This window comes from Lutra lutra, chromosome 5 (assembly GCF_902655055.1).
Source record: "Lutra lutra chromosome 5, mLutLut1.2, whole genome shotgun sequence".
Taxonomy (NCBI): Eukaryota; Metazoa; Chordata; class Mammalia; order Carnivora; family Mustelidae; genus Lutra; species Lutra lutra.
Genome location: NC_062282.1, coordinates 138684455 through 138707005, shown reverse-complemented (window position 1 = coordinate 138707005; position 22551 = coordinate 138684455).

Below are 22551 nucleotides of genomic sequence, written 5' to 3'. Positions count from 1 at the left end.
GGCTTGTACCGCTATATATTTTCCTCTCAGGACTGCCTTTGTTGTGTCCCACAGATTCTGAACTGTTGTGTTTTCATTATCATTTGTTTCCATAAATTTTTTCAATTCTTCTTTGATTTCCTGGTTGACCCATTCATTCTTTAGAAGGATGCTGTTTAGTCTCCATGTATTTGGGTTCTTTCCAAATTTCCTCTTGTGATTCAGTTCTAGCTTCAGAGCATTGTGGTCTGAAAATATGCAGGGAATGATCCCAATCTTTTCATACCGGTTGAGACCTGATTTAGGACCAAGAATGTGATCTATTCTGGAGAATGTTCCATGTGCACTAGAGAAGAATGTGTATTCTGTTGCTTTGGGATGAAATGTTCTGAATATATCTGTGATGTCCATCTGGTCCAGTGTGTCATTTAAGGCCTTGATTTCCTTGTTGATCTTTTGCTTGGATGATCTGTCCATTTCAGTGAGGGGAGTGTTAAAGTCCCCTACTATTATTGTATTATTGTTGATGTGTTTCTTTGATTTTGTTATTAATTGGTTTATATAGTTGGCTGCTCCCACGTTAGGGACATAGATATTTAAAATTGTTAGATCTTCTTGTTGGACAGATCCTTTGAGTATGATATAGTGTCCTTCCTCATCTCTTATTATAGTCTTTGGCTTTAAATCTAATTGATCTGATATAAGGATTGTCACTCCTGCTTTCTTCTGTTGTCCATTAGCATGGTAAATTGTCTTCCACCCCCTCACTTTAAATCTGGAGGTGACTTCAGGTTTAAAATGAGTTTCTTGTAGGCAACATATAGATGGGTTTTGTTTTTTTATCCATTCTGATACCCTGTGTCTTTTGATTGGGGCATTTATCCCATTAACATTCAGGGTAACTATTGAGAGATATGAATTTAGTGCCATTGTATTGCCTGTAAGGTGACTGTTATGGTATATTGTCTCTGTTCCTTTGTGATCTACTACTTTTAGAGTCTCTCTTTGCTTAGAGGACCCCTTTCAATATTTCCTGTAGAGCTGGTTTGGTGTTTGCAAATTCTTTCAGTTTTTGTTTGTCCTGGAAGCTTTTAATCCCTCCTTCTATTTTCAATGATAGCTTAGCTGGATATAGTATTCCTGGCTGCATGTTTTTCTCGTTTAGTGCTCTGAATATATCATGCCAGCTCTTTCTGGCCTGCCAGGTCTCTGTGGATAAGTCTGCTGCCAATCTAATATTTTTACCATTGTATGTTACAGACTTCTTTTCCTGGGCTGCTTTCAGGATTTTCTCTTTGTCACTAAGACTTGTCAGTTTTACTATTAGGTGACGGGGTGTGGACCTATTCTTATTGATTTTGAGGGGGGTTCTCTGAACCTCCTGGATTTTGATGCTTCTTCCCTTTGCCATATTGGGGAAATTCTCTCCAGTAATTCTCTCCAATATACCTTCTGCTCCCCTCTCTCTTTCTTCTTCTTCTGGAATCCCAATTATTCTAATGTTGTTTCGTCTTATGGTGTCACTTATCTCTCGAATTCTCCCCTCGTGGTCCAGTAGCTGTTTGTCCCTCTTTTGCTCAGCTTCTTTATTCTCTGTCATTTGGTCTTCTATATCGCTAATTCTTTCTTCTGCCTCATTTATCCTAGCAGTGAGAGCCTCCATTTTTGATTGCACCTCATTAATAGCTTTTTAAATTTCAACTTGGTTAGATTTTAGTTCTTTTATTTCTCCAGAAAGGGCTTTTATATCTCTCGAGAGGGTTTCTCTAATATCTTCCATGCCTTTTTCGAGCCCGGCTAAAACCTTGAGAATCGTCATTCTGAACTCTAGAGCTGACATATTACCAATGTCTGTATTGACTAGGTCCCTAGCCTTTGGTACTGCCTCTTGTTCTTTTTTTTGTTGTGAATTTTTCCGCCTTGTCATTTTGTCCAGATAAGAGTATATGAAGGGGAAGTAAAATACTAAAAGGGTGGCAACAACCCCAGGAAAATATGCTTTAACCAAATCAGAAGAGATCCCAAATCTTGCGGGGGGAGAAAGGGGATAAAAAGAGGTTCAGAAAGAAAAAAAAATGAAACAATTAAAAGGAGAAAACGAATAAAGAAAAATATAAAAAGAAAAAAAATATATATATATATATATTAGATAAACTAGTTAAAAAACATTAAAAAAGAAAAGGTAAAAGTTAAAAAAAATTTAGCAGAAGAAGAGAAAAAAAATTGAAAAAGGAAAAAAAATTGAATTAACTGCAAGGCTAAAGAATCACGGGGAGAAAGTCATGAGTTCCGTGCTTTGCTTTCTCCTCCTCTGGAATTCCGCTGCTCTCCTTGGTATTGAAACTGCACTCCTTGGTAGGTGAACTTGGTCCTGGCTCGATTTCTTGTTGATCTTCTGGGGGAGGGACCTGTTGTAGTGATTCTCAAGTGTCTTTGCCCCAGGCGGAGTTGCACCGCCCTTACCAGGGGCCGGGCTGAGTAATCCACTTGGGTTTGCTTTCGGGAGCTTTTGTTCCCTGAGCACTTTCCGTAGAGTTCCGGAGGACGGGAATGAAGATGGCGGCCTCCCAGTCTCCGACCCGGAGTAGCCGAGAGCTTGGGGCCCCACTCCTCAGTGCGCCCTCCGAGAACAGCGCCCAATTACTCCCGTCACCCTGGCCTCCGGCCGCGCTCTGAGCTGATCAAGCCTGTGACCAGTTCAAGGTAACCCCGAGCTGAGAGCTCACTCCTCGGCTCTGTCTCTGTAGCAGGCTTCCCCGTTCTAATACCTGTAAGCTCTGCCACACTCAGACACCCCCGATCCTTCTGTGACCCTGCGGGACCTGAGGCCACGCTGACTCCGAGTGGGCTTCACCCCGGTTTAGCCTCTGGAGCGATGTCCCTCAGCGGAACAGACTTTTAAGTCCTGATTTTGTGCTCCGTTGCTCCGCCGCTTGCCGGGAGCCGGCCCCTCCCCCCGCGGTCTATCTTCCCGTCACTTTGGATTCACTTCTCTGCCAGTCCTACCTTTCAGAAAGTGGTTGATTTTCTGTTTCTAGAGTTGCTGTTCTTCTTCTCTTCGATCTCCCATTGGATTTGTAGGTGTTTGCAATCTTTAGATAAGCTATCTAGCTGATCTCCCGCTACCTGAAGTAGTCTCAGCCTGCTACTTCTCTGCCATCTTGACTCCCAGCCCTCTTTTTTTTTTTAAGACCATTTATTGTTAAATTAAAAATATTCTCTGCTGCTATGACATAGGGCAACTCCTTCTTGATCAGGAAGGCTGACTTGGAGTATATTAAAGGGTGCCTTGTCTGATGGCAAGGTGGGTGCCTCATCTGATGGGTGCCTTGACATCAATGGTTTTGACAATACTGTGACATTTGTCAAGACTCACTAAAATTACAGGATTCTTTCACTGCTTTTGAATACTAAGATATATGAGATTCATGTGTGATTTGAGTAACAAAAAATACTTGATGAATTTAAGAATATTATAGACTCAATCTTGAATGCAAGCAAAGTAACTGTCACATGTAATTTTGGAGACTACTTGACCACCTCCTAGCTATTTAATAGCAATGACTAAATGCAATACCCAAAAGCCATTTTTAACTTGAGTTAATTTTTTTTTAATTTTATTTATTTATTTGTCAGAGTGAGCACAGGCAGAGTGGCAGGCAGAGGCAGATGGAGAAGCAGGCTCCCGCTGAGCAAGGAGCCCGATGTGGGACTCGATCCCAGGACGCTGGGATCATGACCTGAGCCGAAGGCAGCTGCTTAACCAACTGAGCCACCCAGGCATCCCAACTTGAGTTAATTTTGAAGCTATACATGATAACCAAATAAAAATAGGCCAAGTAATACTAAAGAATATAAAATTTGGTTATATCATTGGATTAAAGGCTAAGAATTTCATGTATGAGAAAGATAACCTCTCTATAATCTGAAATTACTTGTTTCTTTCAAAAATCAAAGAGCAAAACTGATTATACTAATAAGCTGTTAAAGTAATCATGAATATTTATTTTAATGTTAATGAGTGGTCAGATTAGGTAAAAGAGCGGACGTATTCCATTCTTGGTATAAATATGTCCCTTCTTATTTTTCCTATTCTAATTTTCAGGTATTTGCCATGATATGTGTTTGGTATGCCCCCTAATATTTCATCTCCCATGTGACAAAATTTTACTTTGTTATTAAGCCTGAGGCAAATCAACGTATTTCTTACTAGCTTCCATGACTAAAGGTAGAAGATGCGTCTTAAACCTTCTCATCAAACCACGTTATAAATGATGGCTACAGTCTTGTATAGCATAAAGATTTGGAATAAAAAACAAAAAACAAAAACCCTTGATGAAAACAGAACTAAGAAAACAGCAAAACGGTATTTAGTAGAAATATGGTAAATGAATTGTCCATTGAAGAGCAACCTGAATTAACACTAGCAGTTTTACAGTAATTTTTTTATGTATGATGTTCCTCATTTAGAAAACTCCAGTAGGCATTTCTAGTTCCTTAAAATAATAAAAAGTTTAAAGAATTGTCTTCTGTAATCTGCTCAACAGAGAAAATTTAAAGACATATTAAAATCAGTTTCACTTTAAAAATTCAGTTTTCAAATGAAAGGCTGATTGTAATAATTGACATTAAGTGCTGTTTTGAGTAGCAAACCAGTGACTTCTTAATTGACATTAAACAGAAAAAGTTTGTGAAATGATATTAAATTAACATTTACATTAAATTAATAAAAAATAGTTGGAGTATGAGAAAAGAACCTTCCCATTAGTGGGAATTTCCATTAATAGAGTTGATATTAAATGAACTTGATAATAGTAGGCATGAGGGAAAAGATGTCTGGTTGACTGGAAATGAAAGAAACTCAGTGAGCAGGGAAGAAACTGCTAGAAATGGCATCAGCTTCAAGAGAAAAGACTTGATTTTTGTTAACGAGCTAGTTAAAGAAATAGCAAGAATTGCTTAGCAAAGAAATAAAAAAGGAGGGTCTGTTCAATTGCCCAGAGGAAAAAAATATATATATTTTTTAATAAACCACAGCTTTCAAAAGCTGATTATCATCATGTTTTGGAAAAAAAAGTAGTCTGGAGAAAAGTTCTGTCAGGAGGAAACAGAAATGGGATATTATTTTCAACAGGCATGATTTAAGAGAACCATTTTAATGACTAGTCAGTTTTGTGCTATTTGTTCCTCAGGTTTTACGAGCATCAAGCTAAAAAATAAAGCCTTAGATGTTTATCGACTAAGATAGTGAAGTACTGAATGTTTAATCTATACTTAGAGAATCATTCTGTAAGTGTATGTGGGTTGTTTTACCTCAATGAAGAAAGAAAAGTAGGGAAAAATTTCTGTAACCACTGATCACCCAAATGCCTCCTGTTACAGCCTTACTCTGAAGATTAAGTCCAAAAAGGTTTTGCAGAGCTCATATAATTATGCTTCAAAATGCTCCTTTCCTATTAGCACCATCAGGATTATCATAGGATAGAAATGAGAGATCGTCACAATGACTGATGGTTTGAGCACACTGACTATTTCTAAAAACAGAGGCTTAAAAACACCCAATACACATTTTAATAGGACTCAGCTACTCAGATACAGCACCCTTCATTTGACTGCCAAAACTAAGGACAGCAACAGTAATGGATAGCACAAAATGTTAGGGTTGGCGTTGGTGAAGGTACTGGTGCCCAGTGTCTGGGATGGCATTATCCAGGTGGACCGAGCTATGGTGTGCAACATCTTGTCACTGGTGTTGGTGGCACAAATTACAGAGAATGGTGGCCATTTGTGGTGTTCTCATGACACTGGGTCAGCAGCATGTTTGGCTGTGGTACTGGCTTATACGGCTTCCCTTTGTTCTGAGCCAGGTTGGCCCAATGAGTCTGTGACCTCTCTTTTCAAGTTCTATCATTTCTTTTTCTTCAGAAGTCTGAACCCTCTTGGTTGCAAATAAGAACCTTACTGATATAAGTAACTTGCATTGAATTACATGGGAATATAATAATATATGCTGGGTATTCGATAAATATTTGTTGAATGAATCGAAAACGTGAGTAAGACTCTCGATTCTCAAATATAAATTTACCTTATCTTGACACTAGTGTCACTGCTAATAAATGAAATGTCTCGCGGAAATGTATAAGCTGTCCTTGGAATACCTTTACCAATGACAGGCAGGCAGCTGTGAGCACTCTCAGGAAGAATGGCCTGGAAAGCTGTACTAACACACCAATGAGAAGCTTGAAACCCTTGTGATCTGCATTGCAGGGACATGTGTGCAAAACCAATATGAGGATAAGACAGGCTCACAGTACACCATCTCACAATCAACATTGTTGCTAGTAATTTTGGTACTTCTGCCTCGAAGAATGTGTCATCTACTAACCTTAATTTCTCCTTCGTAAAAAGCACACCCAATCTATTAGCAATGAAATGCATATAACAGGAGTTTCATGTGTCCTCTTGCTTGTGGTTTACCTTGTCACAAAAAAGCTATCGCTAATATTACCACCTCCTACTATGTATTGACTGTTAATATTTTCTGCTTCAAGTACAGTTTTTCCCAGCATAGGCATTCCATCCTTTTGTTATTAAAACAGAACAAAACGAAACAACTGTAGTTTTTAACCTCTGTTCCCCTGGTTACTTTTAGTTATTATTCCACAAAGGAAAGAAGACCTGTCCTCAGAGTTTTTTGCACTGTTTTCACAGAGGGCATGCAAGGACTCTATGGGCGAAGCTAGTAATTTCCTTTACAACACATTTGCTTATTACTGATGACTCTCCTTTGTTTTGGTGAAATACCACCTCATTAGGTCATCTAGTAGTCCCATCTCCAAACTCAATAAGAGACTGTCATCCAAGAACTTAGGATAAACTTGCAAATCAGGGAAATACAGATCAAAACCACAAAGAGATACTGCCTCACACCAGTCAGAATGGCTAAAATTAGTAAGTCAGGAAACAAGAAATGTTGGTGAGGATGTGGAGAAAAGGGAACCCTCCTACACCATTGGTGGGAACGGAAGCTGGCTCAACCACTCTGAAAAGCAGTATGGAGATTCCTCAAGAAGTTAAAAATAGAGCTACCCTACAACCCAGGAATTACACTGTTATGTATTTACCCAAAGGATACAAACATTGTGATCAGAAGGTGCACCTATACCACAATATTTATAGCAACACCGTCCACAACAGCCAAACTATAGAAAGAGCCCAGAGGTCCACTGACAGATGAATGGATAAAGAAGATGGTGTATATATACATAATGGAATATTACTCAGCCACCAAAAAGGGTAAAATCTTACCATTTGCAATGACATGGATGGAACTGGAGGGTATTATGCCAAGCAAAGTAAGTCACTTAGAGAAAGACAACTATCATATTGTTTCAATCATAGGTGGAATTTAAGAAACAGAGCAAAGGATCATAGCGGAAGGGAGGAAAAAATAAAATAAGACAAAATCAGAGGGGGACAAACCATAAGAAGCTCTTATCTATAAGATACAAACTGAGGGTTGCTGGAGGGGAGGGGGGTGTGGGGATGGGGTAACTGGGTGATAGGCATTAAGGAGGGCACATGACATAATGAGCACTGGGTGTTATATGCAACTGATGAATCACTGAACTCCACATCTGAAACTAATGATACACTAAATGTAGACTAACTGAATTTAAATTAAGTTAGAGGGGAAAAAAAGAATAAGCTTGCAAAGTCAGTAGCTAATGATACGATAATTAGAAAATGTCAAATTATTGCTGTAGACTGTATCTTTAGGTTTAAGAATGGAGAAGTCAAGGAATACTAGAGCCAATGGGAGTTGATCTCAAGAGAGTGTGAACCACAGTAAGTAAAGTCCCTTAACAGGTGGACTCTGGCACATGGATGTGTGGCATTGGGGGTGGGATGGGAAGATGCCTAGAGGCAGTGATGTTTAGTTCTTCAAAGTTTCAATGAAACAGCTCTCCTATAATTGGGTCACACACTGGGTTAAAGGGAAGTCTTTACTGGGCAGGTTTCTCCAGTTATAAAATAAGGGCACAATGTCAATGGGATTTTACATTTCATCTGGTCCTAATGCATTTATTGTACAGAGGGTCACGGAAATTGGACGTTTTTTAAAAAAAATGTTCACTTGGTTCTTTATCATATCGCTTAATCAAAGTCTAATTTTATAAAAGAATAAGGAACTGAAGAAAATATTTGAAATTCCAGGAAGCAATGGAGAACCCCCAGGTGCCTATGATTAGAAGGAACACAAGAGAGTTCACCGTATGGAAAATGTCAAGTAAACAGAGCTACAGCTGTGAGCTGGTTTGACTAGACAGCCATGGGGTTGATTTCCAGCCACTTCCCATTGGAGAGGTCAGACAATCATAGTTATTAGAAATTCTTTTGTATTAGTCTTAGGCAGCTGGGCAAGACTGGTAAATAGTTACAACTTCCAAGGTATAGTTTCTACACAGACACCATCCATCTTAACCTGGGGTTTTTAGGACATGGAAGTCATTTTCAGGTTTTGAGTCCCAAACATGCTTATCCTCACTTGCCCTAGGGAGACTGATTTTATAATAATGTTTTCGGTAGTCGCTGTTAACAAAGAGAAAGCCCCAGAAAATCAGACGACCTACAATGGATGCATCATGTTAAATACATGAAAGCTCCAAGATGACAATCCTAGGGAAAACTCAAGCATTTCAGACACTGTTTTGGAAAATGTACGGTGAATCTTACTTTCCAATCAACATCAGCCTAAATGATAGCAATTCTTTGCTGAAGGCAATTTTCTGCTGAGTTTATATGTATATGTACGACTGTTTAGCAAAAACATAAATTGCAAGATCTTATTTTTCATAGGAAAAAAAGCCAGCTGTGGGGAAACTTGAATAGCTCCAGATTGAGGGTAGAGAAAAGGAGCAGTGTGGACTTGAGGAACTCCTGACTGGCAAACCCAGGGCCTCGGCTTTTGGTCTCCTCTTAGTCAGGACATTGCTCATGTTATCCTCTCAAATTCTGCTCATTGGCTTTATCACCACGTAACACACTCATTTAATCATGGTCTCTGCTAAACGGAGGTCAGGTGTTTGTTTTGTTCAATGTTTAATCCCCAAACCTAGAAGGACTGTGACACATAGTAGGAGCTTAGTAAATACTTACTGAATGAGAATTTGTTCAGAAAGTATCTGAACAAGAGATACTTACTGAGGGGCTGCCTGGGTGGCTCAGTGGGTTAAGCCGCTGCCTTCAGCTCAGGTCATGATCTCAGGGTCCTGGGATCGAGTCCCACATCAGGCTCTCTGCTAGGCAGGGAGCCTGCTTCCTCCTCTCTCTCTCTACTTGTGATCTCTCTCTGTCAAATAAATAAAATCTTAAAAAATAAAAGAGAGATACTTACTGAATACTTAATGAATGGGAGAGGAGCTGTCTTTCCCAAAATACTCAAGTCCCTACGGTATCTACTGATCTTGGAAGTGAAGTGTGAACTGAGAGGCAGTTTCTACATTTTCATCTAAAACCACAGGAACGAGGGGGAAGTTGACGGGCCTGCCAAGTCAGCAGCAACCCACGACACAGAAGGTGTTGGAATTATGAAGTCAGAGGGGAAATATCAGGCCACCATCTAAGAGTATTGAGGACTACCAAGGGCTGAGAGCATGAAGCAGAAATCCTTTGAGTATGACGACTTGCCCCTTTTTCTCCTTGACCCATGAGCCTTAACATAGGCAAGAGCGCTCTCTGCTTCCATTTCTGTCTCATGCTCTATACACTTGATTCCTTTGCTTCTCTGATCCCTATGATAGATAACATGCCACTAATATACTCTAGTCCCACCACTGAAGAGCCGGCTGAATTTTCTGTCTTTTTTAGTTATGATTCCAACATTCCTAGAGAAGAACTCTGATCAGCTCAAATTGGACCAGTAGGCTACCTGTGGGGGAGTAAGCTCTCTTCGATGGACAGAGTCACACTGTATTAACATTAGGATGATCAGATATCCTCCCAAACAGGTGCTAATGATCTAGTTTTTGAAATACTGTTTACTGAGCCACAAATGGGTTTTGTTATAATGGCACCATCTTCAAAATAATCTCATTTAGAACTATCCCGAGAAACTATTCCTTCCAAAAGAATAAGATAATTTAAGTCCATCTATAGTGACGCAAAACAAAACAAAAACCAAAATATCTCAAAACACCACCACCACTCCCACCACCACCACCACCACCACCACCAACAACAAAATCCAAACTTCTTTATGTCAATTATCAGAACATTAAAAAAATCAATAGAAGGTTTTAGGACCTAGTAAGAGTAGGCACTCAGTGAATATTTGCCAGATCAAGAGATGAAGAGGACTTGAGAATTTCAATGACTTTTTATTGCTCTGAGCGGTTAACAGGGGACATTCAACAACTGTTATTAAATTCTCTATTTGAATAAGTCTGGATTCTGGTACCTGCTCAGCTGTAATGTCTACCCTGAGAATCTGTGAGCATTTCTGAGATCCTTGGAGGAGGGACCCTGCCTATTTGAAACATTCCCTGTAACCAACGGAGTGGGGCAAGGCTTCTGGACACCAGAGCTAACCATGACCTGTCTTGCCTGCAGTGTTTCCTCTGGTCCTTCCAATCCTGCAATCCACTGGTTTAAATAACCTTCCCAAAAGGTCAGTCACCAGCAGATTCCCCACTGTGGAACTGTTCTACAGAGTACCCTGCTGGAATCTAACTTCTCTAATGAAGATCTCCAATTCTTTTCTTATAGATGTGTCTCCTTAGTTTGTACACTCAGGGATCTCACATTTGTAAACTTCCATGGTATATGTCTAATAGCTTTTGTATCTGCCCCGCCCCCCCAAATGACCAGAACTGTCCTTTCTACATATTCAGGTACTTTAATCATTTCTTAGCTCTGGCTAAGATACCTGGATCTGAAATCTCTTTCTATAAAATGTATTTTAATATGTTCTTTTAAGTTTTAAATATTTTTGAATTAACCTGCAGTTTTTTCCAAAAGTGTATTTAATGGTTAGTAAATTTGAAATTGCTGGCTGCTTCAGTTGACTCTACCTTAGAGAGCACAATATTTCTGATTTAGAAAATAGTCTTTCTATATAGATCTTGAAGGAGAGAAAGAAAATTTCTGCTAAATCAGGATTATCACTTTAGATGTTATTTCAATTTTTTTGAGTTGACCAATAAAAATATTTCAGATAAAATACTTTCAGAGGTCCTATCTTTTGGCTTCCATTTCAAACTATGTTACCCTGATAAAGGATTCAAAAAACATAAAATCCCATAAAGATACTGCTATGGTCTCTTGAATAGTTTTCCAAATTTAGATGTCATAAAATAACGGGCCCTCTTAATTACATTCTATAGAAGTATAGAGTGTGTATCTATTCAATTAAAAAGCGAAACCTTAAAATGCTCTTCCCAATACTGGATTAAAATGAAAGAACGGATGGGGACTAGATTCTTAAAAAAACAAAAACCAAAACAAAACACAAAACACAAAACACAAAAACCCCCCAATGTTGTCAAACAAAGACAAGCTGTGACAATGTCTAATGTTCCAGATTAAACAAAACTAATGGGACAAGACCACTGACAATGAAGTCTAACATGACCACAGAGAGGGGATCCTGCACTGGGTGAGCAAATTGCTCTCAAGAACGTTATTAGATCAAATGACAAACTTAGAACATGATGAGGGATTAAAGTATTCTACCAATATAAATTTATGCTAGTGGTAAGCAGACTGTAGTTATACATAGAGTATCAGTGATCTCAGGAAATACATACAGTTACCATGTAGGTAACAAACTTTCAAATGCATTAAGATAGGAGAAGGGGACAGGGACAAGGAGAATGAGAAATCACTGAGGCAAAATGGAAAAATAATGCGAGGAAAAGGTATATGGGTGCTTTTTTGTGACAGTTTTAGCAACTTTCCTAAGTTTGAAGTTTTTCCAAATTAAAATGTCAAAAAACCTTATTTTAGGGGCACCTGGGTGTCTCAAATGGTTAAGCATCTGCCTTCTGCTCAGGTCATGATCTCAGCATCCTGGGATCCAGCCCCAGGTGGGGCTCCCAGCTCGGCAGGGAGTTTGCTTCTCCCTCTCCCTGTGCCTCTTCTTGCTGCTTGTGCTCTCTGCCTTCCTCTCAAATGCATAAGTAAAATACTTAAAAAATATATTTTACTCCAATCAATACATTCCAAAACCTAGGTACAGTACTAGAAAATGAGACCTTCTATACTGCTTGAGCTCTCATCCCAGTTTATGGTTTCTCTTTGCCTTTATAGAACTAACTGTCAGTTCCCATGGTTTGATTAGTCACATGCTCAGGGCTGAGAAATCGATTGGGTGCTCGTGCCTCTCCCAGGCTCCTGGATGTGGCCAGGGCAGAAGTCAGCGTGTCCAGTGGAGCCCACCAAAACCTTCTGGGTTTATTTCACTCCAACTCTTGATGCCACAGAACAGGTGGCAGAACAGGAAATCCTGGACAAATGCCAAACAGGAAGACCTAACGGGGGTGAACAGGACGGTCTCAAGCCAACTGGATATGTGGGCACTGTACTTAACAGGGAGACCCCTGTGAAAGCCATGTGGAAAGATCCAGAGGGAAGTGACTTCTGGAAGAGGAATGGGGGTGGGACAATCCCAGTGACTTTACTACTGGATAGAGAGGCACAGAAGAAATGAAAGGTCAAAACATCAATGGTAAGTAGTCACACTGGAGAAAAGAGTTTCAAAATAGAGTTACGCTATTTTGACAGTTTGGGGGTCAGTAGTGCTTGATATTTGAAACAAATGCTAGCAGTTCATATGCACTCTTTTTGGAAGTATTCAAATACCGTGTTTTCCCTGTCAGGAACAGATGAAAGATGACAATTTATGGTTTGTTGCTACCAAGAGTGTAAGTCCTTTATGTTTCTATCTCAGTGACATTCAGTTTCATTTCTGTGTGTGTGTGTGTGTGGGTGTGTGTGTGATTGTTACAAGCTCAATAAGCTGTCAGGTGTCAAATGTAGAAAAATCTCTATTTCTTCTTTTGGAAAGAGGAATGATCACTTAGAATATAGCCTCAATTATACACTGAAAACTGTTATGTATTTGCCTTCCAGTAGGTAATGGTTAAAAGAGTGCATGACAGAAACTTTGTTCCCAGTCATGGAAGAGAATTTTAAGAGAGGCATATCCTAGGGGTGCCTGGGTGGCTCAGTGGGTTAAGCCGCTGCCTTCGGCTCAGGTCATGATCTTAGGGTCCTGGGATCGAGCCCTCCATCGGGCTCTTTGCTCAGTGGGGAGCCTGCTTCCCCCTCTCTCTCTGCCTGCCTCTCTGCCTACTTGTGATCTCTCTCTCTCTCTCTCTGTCAAATAAATAAATAAATAAATAAAAAGAGAGGTGTATCCTAGTAGGAATGGTCAGTCTATTTTGGATGATGTCATCTGCCTAATGAAGAACAGGCAATTTGGAAACATAAAAAATTAAGTCCATTTCCATTTTTAGCTCCCAGGATTATTAGTATCAGAGTCTTTTTCCTTCCTTCATCCTCTGCTGATTTCAATCATTTTTAGTATTTTCCCTGTGCCAGACTTTCTCATTTTATCTTTATTCCTATTTAACGGATAAGAAAAATGACTCTAAATGGTGAAACATTTACTTCCTTCAGGTCAGTTTGATAAGAACACAGTGTTGACAGACCAAGGACTGGTTTCAAGTTGGGGGACTCTAAATCCTAGGCTCAAAACCACCACAGAATTCTGCCTTCCAATGAATAATGGTCTTTATTCCTGCATCAGCCATTTTCCTTTTGAAAAATGCATTTAAGGGACTTTATTTTACCCTTTGCCAGTCATCAGGCATATACTCTGATGCCTCTACAGGTGTCTGTCACATGTTTGTAACTGTATTAACTTTAAAAAGTCAGCCTGGTCTATGGATTTGAGTAATAACTCAAGAGCATTACGTCATTACAAATGAGTATTTCTAATTCATTCTACTCTTGAAGATTCTAAATGTAAGACAATTATTTTATCTACTCAGTTGAAAGCTGTCTTTACAACCAATTTCTAACTATCGTTAGATAGTTAAAAGTTAAAGTTAAAAGTTAAAAGGTACCTTTTGGAAATTAACAGAAGAAATCCAATTCTTCTTCCATTCGGTAAGCTTTCCAACATTTTAAGGCAATTATGTTTTATGCTGTTTTTCCATTCTCTTCTATTAAAAAAAACTTGCCAGATGATTGGCTGTCTACCTGGCTTCAATGAACAAACCTCATTTTCTCCCCTGAAAGGCAGAGATGAGGCCAACACTTTCAATGTGTCTCTCTTTCTAAGACCAGACTTGTGGTTCTCTTTGAACTCCAGCCATCTCCAGGTTTCACCCCAAGTTGATCTCACTGGCTCTAAGCCTCATGAGTTTGAGCATCTCTGGCAGGCACCTAGAAGTCAGGGTGCTGCCTTCATCCTTTTCCCCAGGAGGCATTCCATTCACCATGAGTGGATGATCCAGGTCAGAGGTGGGGGGGTGGGGCGGGGGGTGGTGGTGCTGGACCTGAGCAGAAGGCCCTTCCTTCATGTCTCTTCTCCTTTATTTCTTCTGACAATCCTCTTAAGTAGATGTTACCATCCCCATTAAATAAGGAAATGACCTAAAATAAGCCCTTCATAGAAGTTCCTCCCCTTTCTTCTTCCCATTCTAAACTGCAGTTTAAAGCAATTATGTAAATGTCCCACACCATGGACTCTAAGAGTCAACACCTGCTCTGTGGATTCCACAATCCCTTCACTTTCTAGTAGATAAGCTTCTTAAGCTCGGCATTATTGTCTTGAATGAAGTCATATGTGGAACTCAATGTCTAAAAAAGGTGAACGTGTGCCATTTAACAGAAATAATGTTGAGTTTCTGAGTTAAATTGAAAACATTTACTCACTCCAAAAATCAATTAATAAGAACAATGAGGCTTCTTGGATGCTGAACACAAGCTTTCAGTTTGTGGTTCTAAGTATCATTTATAGTCCTAGCATATCAAATTTCTTTTCTTAGGATTTACATATGTACCTGTAGATAACGTTTTAATTAAACTGATTCAGTAGCTTCAAAGTGGAACAACAGTGCTATTTTGTTGAAAGTGCAGTCATTAAGACTGAGAAGAGCTCACATTCCTTATCCTTGAGGGATGGGAGGGGTCAGAAGGGTTCTGCAATCATACCTCGGGTCTTCAAATATTAACTCTTCTAAGAGACCGGCCTTGCGCTAATGACTTAAACTCCACTTCCTTATCAGTAAAATAGGCACATTGTTAGGGCTCCACAGATGTCAGCTATTAGCTTTACATAGAAATGTCACAAAATATACTACAAAATTCAAGTTGTACATACAGTAAATAATAGATAAAAGTATCTATAGTATCATGATGGGTAAATACTGAAACATTCTTAGGATTGCCTGAGACTATTACATAGAATGGGCTTGTTCTCAAAGCTAATGTTACTGGAATGTTTTTGGGTATTTGAGCAGCATGAAAAATGGGAGTGGGAGATGTGATATCCAATTTTATTAGCACAAACATTCCTTGAACGGAAATTTCAAAAGGGCCAGTCCTGAGCTATAAACCTCTCAATAAATGACACATTTATAACAAGTCCAAACATGTTCCCAGCATGGTAGATAAAGCTTTTTTCCAAGTCAACCCCTACGTTAATATGTATTGTGTCATCAACTATGTTTCTTACAGGTTTAATATGGGTTCATATGTAATACACAGAGGTTTAAATCAGTTTGAAATTTTCTGGCCATGATATATCATGGTCATGATATATCTCAAGGCCAGGGAGTTTCCTTCTAGTGGATCAATATTCCTTGCTTTTTTTTTTCTCACAACAGGCTCTATCTACTTTAACCAGATATATCATCAGACTTCCCTAAGCCTATTTCCTTATGTAAAAATAGACAGTAATGGCACTCTAAAGATTAAGTGAAATAATATTTATCATGTACTGATAAGTAACTATAGCATGGTAAGTATTTACCTATTGTCATTACCGCTATGGTTTTTTCCTTATATTAAGCATGTTCATGTGTTTTGAAGTGTACACATTAGAAGCATTATTCTAGAAAGGAAATTAGAAAAGTCTCCACAACTCTGTTGCCTCTCCAGAAGCAAATACAATCAATTTTACTAAATCAAACTCAGCTTTCACATATTAAGGGAGCCAACGGCGGGAAACTGGCTTCAATTATACGTATGCAGAGGGTTTTATAATTCAGAATATTGCCCATGTGGGAGAATATGGTAGGTGAATAAAATAAGAACTTTAAATGACACGATCGCTTTTTATGTGACCACAGCTCTAACTAATTTTAAATGCTTGGTGCTTGGTAGATGGAAGACTGTGACTAGTCTGAGTCCAAATCAGTTTTGCTACAATGAAAAAGCATGGAGTAAACAACCTCCAAGGATAAATAAAAGTCTCCACGAAATTTATTTTTACCTGCTACGCAAGGAGTCTTTACTGGAATAGGATCTTCTTTCTCTTATAAATAAAGCAGACACTGTCTGCTAAAAACCAGAGCTCAAAAATACGTTCCTGAAAAATAGCCTAGAAAATAATTCAATTACAACATACTTTACTATAATCCATTTATATAAAAACACATATTAAAATAGACAATCTGTCTCATTAACATTCAGCAGACATCTTGCTCAGCTGGAACTGAACTTATTTCAGACTCACACATACAGAAATCTCAGAGAGGTTACAAATATATGGGCATGCCAAAATTAATTAAAATACACTTTATAAGTGGTTAAGGTGCTAAGATTATTTTGGTGGGTGCGTCTGCATATTTTTATGTCATACTATGTCACTGCCTTTTCAACTTTGAGTAAATTATAGTTTTGCAAGCCATAATTACATTGCCTCGTGCTTGATGGTTATGCTTTGTAATACTGAGCCAATATTAATCAAGATTTCCTAAATTTATATCTCATTCCCTGTATGTCATGTTATGGCTTATGTGCTTTGGATAATTATACTCATCTATTGCTTTTATTATGTGGTTGATTACCACTCCCTTAGTCCCATAGCCCTCATCCAATTTATATTATTCAGACCAGAGTTTAAAATTTTTTTTTTTTCCCTTTTGGCCAATACTTGCTACTGAGTGATACTTTAACCTTTCCATCTACCATTCTACCTACTCATCAAAACCAGGTTGCATTTTGTTGCAGAAGAAAGATGTATTCAATACAACTTTGCCAAGAAGATGGTTATTGATATGTCTTTGAAGGGTAGCTATATTGCTTAAGTACCACTGGGGACTGGAGAAGTGAGACCTAAATTGCTTGTGGTACTGAGCAAAAGCAAAGTGGTTTCTTTGCAATTTAAAAATCTGAAGTGAAGTCATCTCTATGCCTTTTGCACATTTCAAAAAAGAGTTGTGAGTAAAAAAGTGGTTCTTGGAAACAGCCTAAAGAATGCAACTATCATTATGGAAAATGCTATCCATAGGTGCCCTGGAATAGGTTATGGTCATAGTCTTAAGGATGTCATAAGCTTTCAAGCTCACATAGAAAAATAATTTACAAGTGATTTTTAAGTCTCTTCTTTGAAGTATCAATGCATATTTAAAATCCTTAGAACGGCTACAGTAGCTCTCTGTGAAATGTTTCATTTCAGAGAGATTTCATTTGATGGTTTTTACTAACTTGGGCATGGCCTGTTTGGTATCTAAGGAAGCCATGTGAAAGTCTCTCATTAACGCAAAGGGAAGTGAGTGACTTGTACACATAGTAGGAACTTATGAAAAGTTCATTGAAAACATACATACATACATCTACCAGTAACATACAAATGAGGCTTCAAATGGGAGACAACTGAAAGCCAAGAACATACCCCTTCATGCTGTCCAATGAAACATGTGAACGTCAAAATATGATTTTGCCAATGGCAGTTAGAGAAAATTCTCTTTTGATGGCCTTGTCTGAGGTATAAATACAGCTAAGTCTTGAACAGCTTTCTTGTTAAGGTTGGAAAACATTCTTGGCATGTTTAATTTCTTCATAATCCCTAATTAAAGAATTGCCACCTCAAATTAGAATGTGTTTAATGTGAACCAATTCAAACTGCTCATTTCCAACACTAAAGATTTATTTTCCTTTCTTACTCTTCTCAACAAAGTTCTTTTCTTAACCTAGCATGATGCATCTGTGATTTTTCACATTATTTTCATCATTACTGTCATCAATGAGAACATAAATGTTTATGGAGAACCTATCTATCTTCACATTTTAGTCCCTTGCGCTACATACATAAGAAGATCGCAGGTGCAGATGCTCCGTCCCTGAGGGAGTTTCCCCTCTCATGAGAGGGTAGGAGGCCTATGTTCTTAAATGCTACTTTTGCCTCCAGATTATTCTCCTCTCATTCCGTCTTCTAGAATATCAACAGATGCCAAATGCAAATTTTCAGGTAATCTGACAAAATTATATACATTTATAAATCCCTCTTCAATCCCCTTTCTGTATCTCAATGCAGACACAGAGGAAATGCAAAAGGACCCAGCAGGGAATAAAATCAAGGCAATCTTGAAGACTGAACTTTTAATGTGCTGCCCCATGGACAATTATTTCCACTGGAGAGAAATGAAGCCCAACAAACCACCTCCATCCACTCAATGGATGACAACTAAGCTATGCAAATAAATAAATAAATAAATAATAAAAAAATAAAAGGGTAACCCCTAGGAGGCCAAACATAACAATAAAAACAAAAAACTTAAGCAGAGAGATCACTCTCCATACAGAACAAGTGAGAGAGGTCTCAAGTTTAGGCCAAATACGTTATAAAACAAATACAAACAACCAGCAATAATATAAACTTTAGGGAAGAATTCAGAATCTGTAACTGTTCAACTATGTATTATCTTAAATGCATAATTTTCAACAAAAAAATTATAACTTATGCAGAGAACAAGTGAAGTGTGACTCAGAAAAGAAACAAGCAAGTAAGCAAAATAAGGTCAATGTGACTGTCCAAAGATATTAGATTTAGCAAAGACTTCAAAGAGGCTATTACAAAAGTGTGCAAATAACTTGAAGAAATCATGTTTAAAGAATTAAAGGAAAGCATGACAATAATGAATCAACAGAGAATGTCAGTAAGAAAGTATCAACTATTTTTGAAAAAAAGAACCAAATGGAAATTGACACTGAAAAGAACAACTAATAAATTTAAAAAATGAAGTAAAGGGAATCAATAGCCAATGGGAGATAGAAGAAAAGAGAAACCATGAACTAGGAAATAAATAGAAATGAACCAGCCTGAAGTACACAAAGAACAAAACTGAAAAAAATGAACAGAGCCTCAAGATGTGAGGGACCAGGGACGCCTGGGTGGCTCAGTTGGTTAAGCGGCTGTCTTTGGCTCAGGTCATGATCCCAGGGTCCTGGGATCGAGTCCCGCATCAGGCTCCTTGCTTGGCGGGGAACCTGCTTCTCTCACTGCCTCTGCCTGTCTCTCTGCCTGCTTGTGTGTACTCGCTCTCTCTCTCTCTCTGGCAAATAAATAAAATCTTAAAAAAAAAAAAAAGATGTGAGGGACCACATCAAGTATAGCAATATACGTATAATTACAGACCAGAAGGAGAAGAGACAGAGGAAGGAATAGAATTTTTTTTTTCAAAAATAATGGCAAACTTTCCAATTTTGGTGAAAAAAATCCACATACCCTCAAAATTCAACAAGGCTAAGGGAGAATAAACGAAAGAAATCTATTATCAGGCACATCACAGTGTTGAAAAGAAAAGACCAAGAAAAAAAAATGGAAATGTCAAGTAGTCCATGTAATATTCACACCTGCATTTCAGGAGAGATTCTAGGCTGGAGATAAAAATTAGGGTGTGACCAGCATTTCATTGGTATTTCAATCCATCAGAGTGGGTGACATTATAAAGAGGCCAAGGATTGAGTTCTGGAACACCACAGTATGCAGACAACAAAACAATGAATAGGAGCCAGCAAGAGGGATTAAGAAGGAGCAGCCAAAGAAGTGGGTGGAAAATCAGGAGAGAGTGTGTATCTTTGAACCCCAAAAAAGACAGCATTGCAAGAGGAGGGTGTGATTAGTTGGATAAAGCAACCTATGTCACGAGAACTAAGAACTGTTTAGATTTAGCAACATGGAGATCATTGGCAAAGTAAGAGCAGTACGGTAACTCGATGGGGGAAAACTTCTATAGCGTGGGTTTTAGAGAGACTAGAATAAAAGAAATTGTATATATCTGGTATAAAGAAATATTACAGACCTCATTGTGAAAGTAAGAGGAGAAAAGGAGTAAGCATACAGAGCTTTATACTGTGTTCAAACTTAAGCTGTTACCAACTTAAAATAAAATGTTACTGATATAGATTGTTGTATGTAAGCCTCATGGTACCCACAAAGCAAAAACCTACACTAGATAAACAAAAGAGAATGAGAAAGGAGTCTAAAGATACCACTAAAGAAAGTCATCAAATCACAAAGGAAGAAAGGAAGAGAAGAAGAAAGGAATAGAGGTGAAGGGTCCAACAGCCAGAAGACAATTAACAAACTGGCAATAACTACGTAACTATCAGTAATTACTTAAAATCAAGAAATATAGTGGACAAATGGATAAGAAAACAAGACCCGCCTACTTGCCGCCTACAAAAGACTCATTTCAGATCTAAAGGCAAGCACATCTAGGGGCACCTGGGTGGCTCAGTGTGTTAAGCCTCTGCCTTCGGATCGGGTCATGATCTCAGGGTCCTAGAATTGAGCCCCACATTGGGCTCTCTGCTCAACAGGGAGCCTTCTTCCCCCTTTCTCTGTCTGCCTATTTGCCTACTTGTGATCTCTCTTTCTGTCAAATAAATCAGTAAAATCTTAAAAAAAAAAAAAAGGCAAGCACATCTGAAAGTGAAGGCATGGAAAAGATATTCCATGCCAATGGAAACCAAAGGACAGCTCAGGTAACAGTATTGCTATCACACAAAACAAACTTTACAACAAAGACTCTATTAAGAAACAGAGAAGAGCATTGCATAATGATAAGGTGGTCGAATCCAACAAAAGGATTTAATATTTGTAAACAGTTCTGCACTTGAAATCCGAGTCCCTAAATATAGAAAGCAAACATTAACGAACTAAAGGGAGAAATAGACAGCAACAAGGCAATAATAGGGGAATTTAGAAACCCTTGTTAAATCAGTGGATAAAACATCCAGACAGAAACTCAAAAGGGAAATATAAGTCTGAAGTGACACATTACACCAGATGGACTTAACAGACATATACAAAACATTCCATCAAAAAGGAGAATACACATTCTTCCCAAGTTCACGTGAAACATCTCAAAGACAGATCACATGTTAGACCACAAAACAAGTCTTAATAAATTAGACTGGAATCCTATCAAGCATTTTCTTCAACAACAATGTATGAAACCAAGTATCACTTACAAGAAGAAAACTAGAAAATTTCATGAATATGTACACATTAAACAACATGCTACTGAGCCACTACTGTGTCAAGGAAGAAATCAAAAGAGAAATTAAAAAAAAAAAAAAACCTTTACAGAGTGCAGTAGGAACAGGTCTAAGAGGGAAGTTCACAGTGATAAATATCTACATTGAGAAAAAAGAAAGATCTCAAACACGACTTTACAACTCAAATAAGTAAAAATAACGACAAAAATCCAAACTTAGCAGAAATAAGGGAATAACAAAGACCAGAAAAGAAATAAATGAAACAGAGACTAAAAAGCCAACAGAAAAGATGAAGGGAACCAAGAGTGTGTTTAGGAAGATAAACAAAATTGACAAGCCTTTCACTAAACTCACCAAGAATAAAAACTCAAATAAAATAATCAATGAAAATGGAGATCATACCACACATAGCATAGAAATACAAAGGATTATAAGACACTACTATCACCAATTACACACCAACAAATTGGATAACCTAGGGGCACCTGGGTGGCTCAGTGGGTTAAGCCTCTGCCTTCAGCTCCGGTCATGGTCTCGAGGTCCTGGGATTGAGCCCCGCAACAGGCTATCTGCTCAGCAGATAGCCTGCTCCCCCCCCACCCCACTTGCCTACTTGTGATCTCTGTCAAATCAATCAATCAATCAATCTTTTAAAAAAATTGTATAACCTAGAAGAAATGGATAAATTCCTAGAAATATATAACTGAACATAACTGAATCATAAAGAAACAGACAAGTTGGTAGTAAGGAGATGGAATCAGTAATAAAAATTTTTTTCCAGCAAACCTAAGTCCAGGGCCAGATGGCTTCGTTGGAAAATTCTAGCAAACATTCAAAGAAGAAGTAATTCCAATCTCCTCAAACTCTTCCAAAAGTATAGAAAAGGAGATTTTTTCCATTCATTGATGTTTAATTGAAATTCAATTCAATTCAAATTCATTTCATTTTTTTTTTAAAGATTTTATTTATTTGACAGACAGAAATGACAAGTAGGCAGAGAGGCAGGCAGAGCGAGAGGAGGAAGCAGGCTCCCTACTGAGCAGAGAGCCCAAT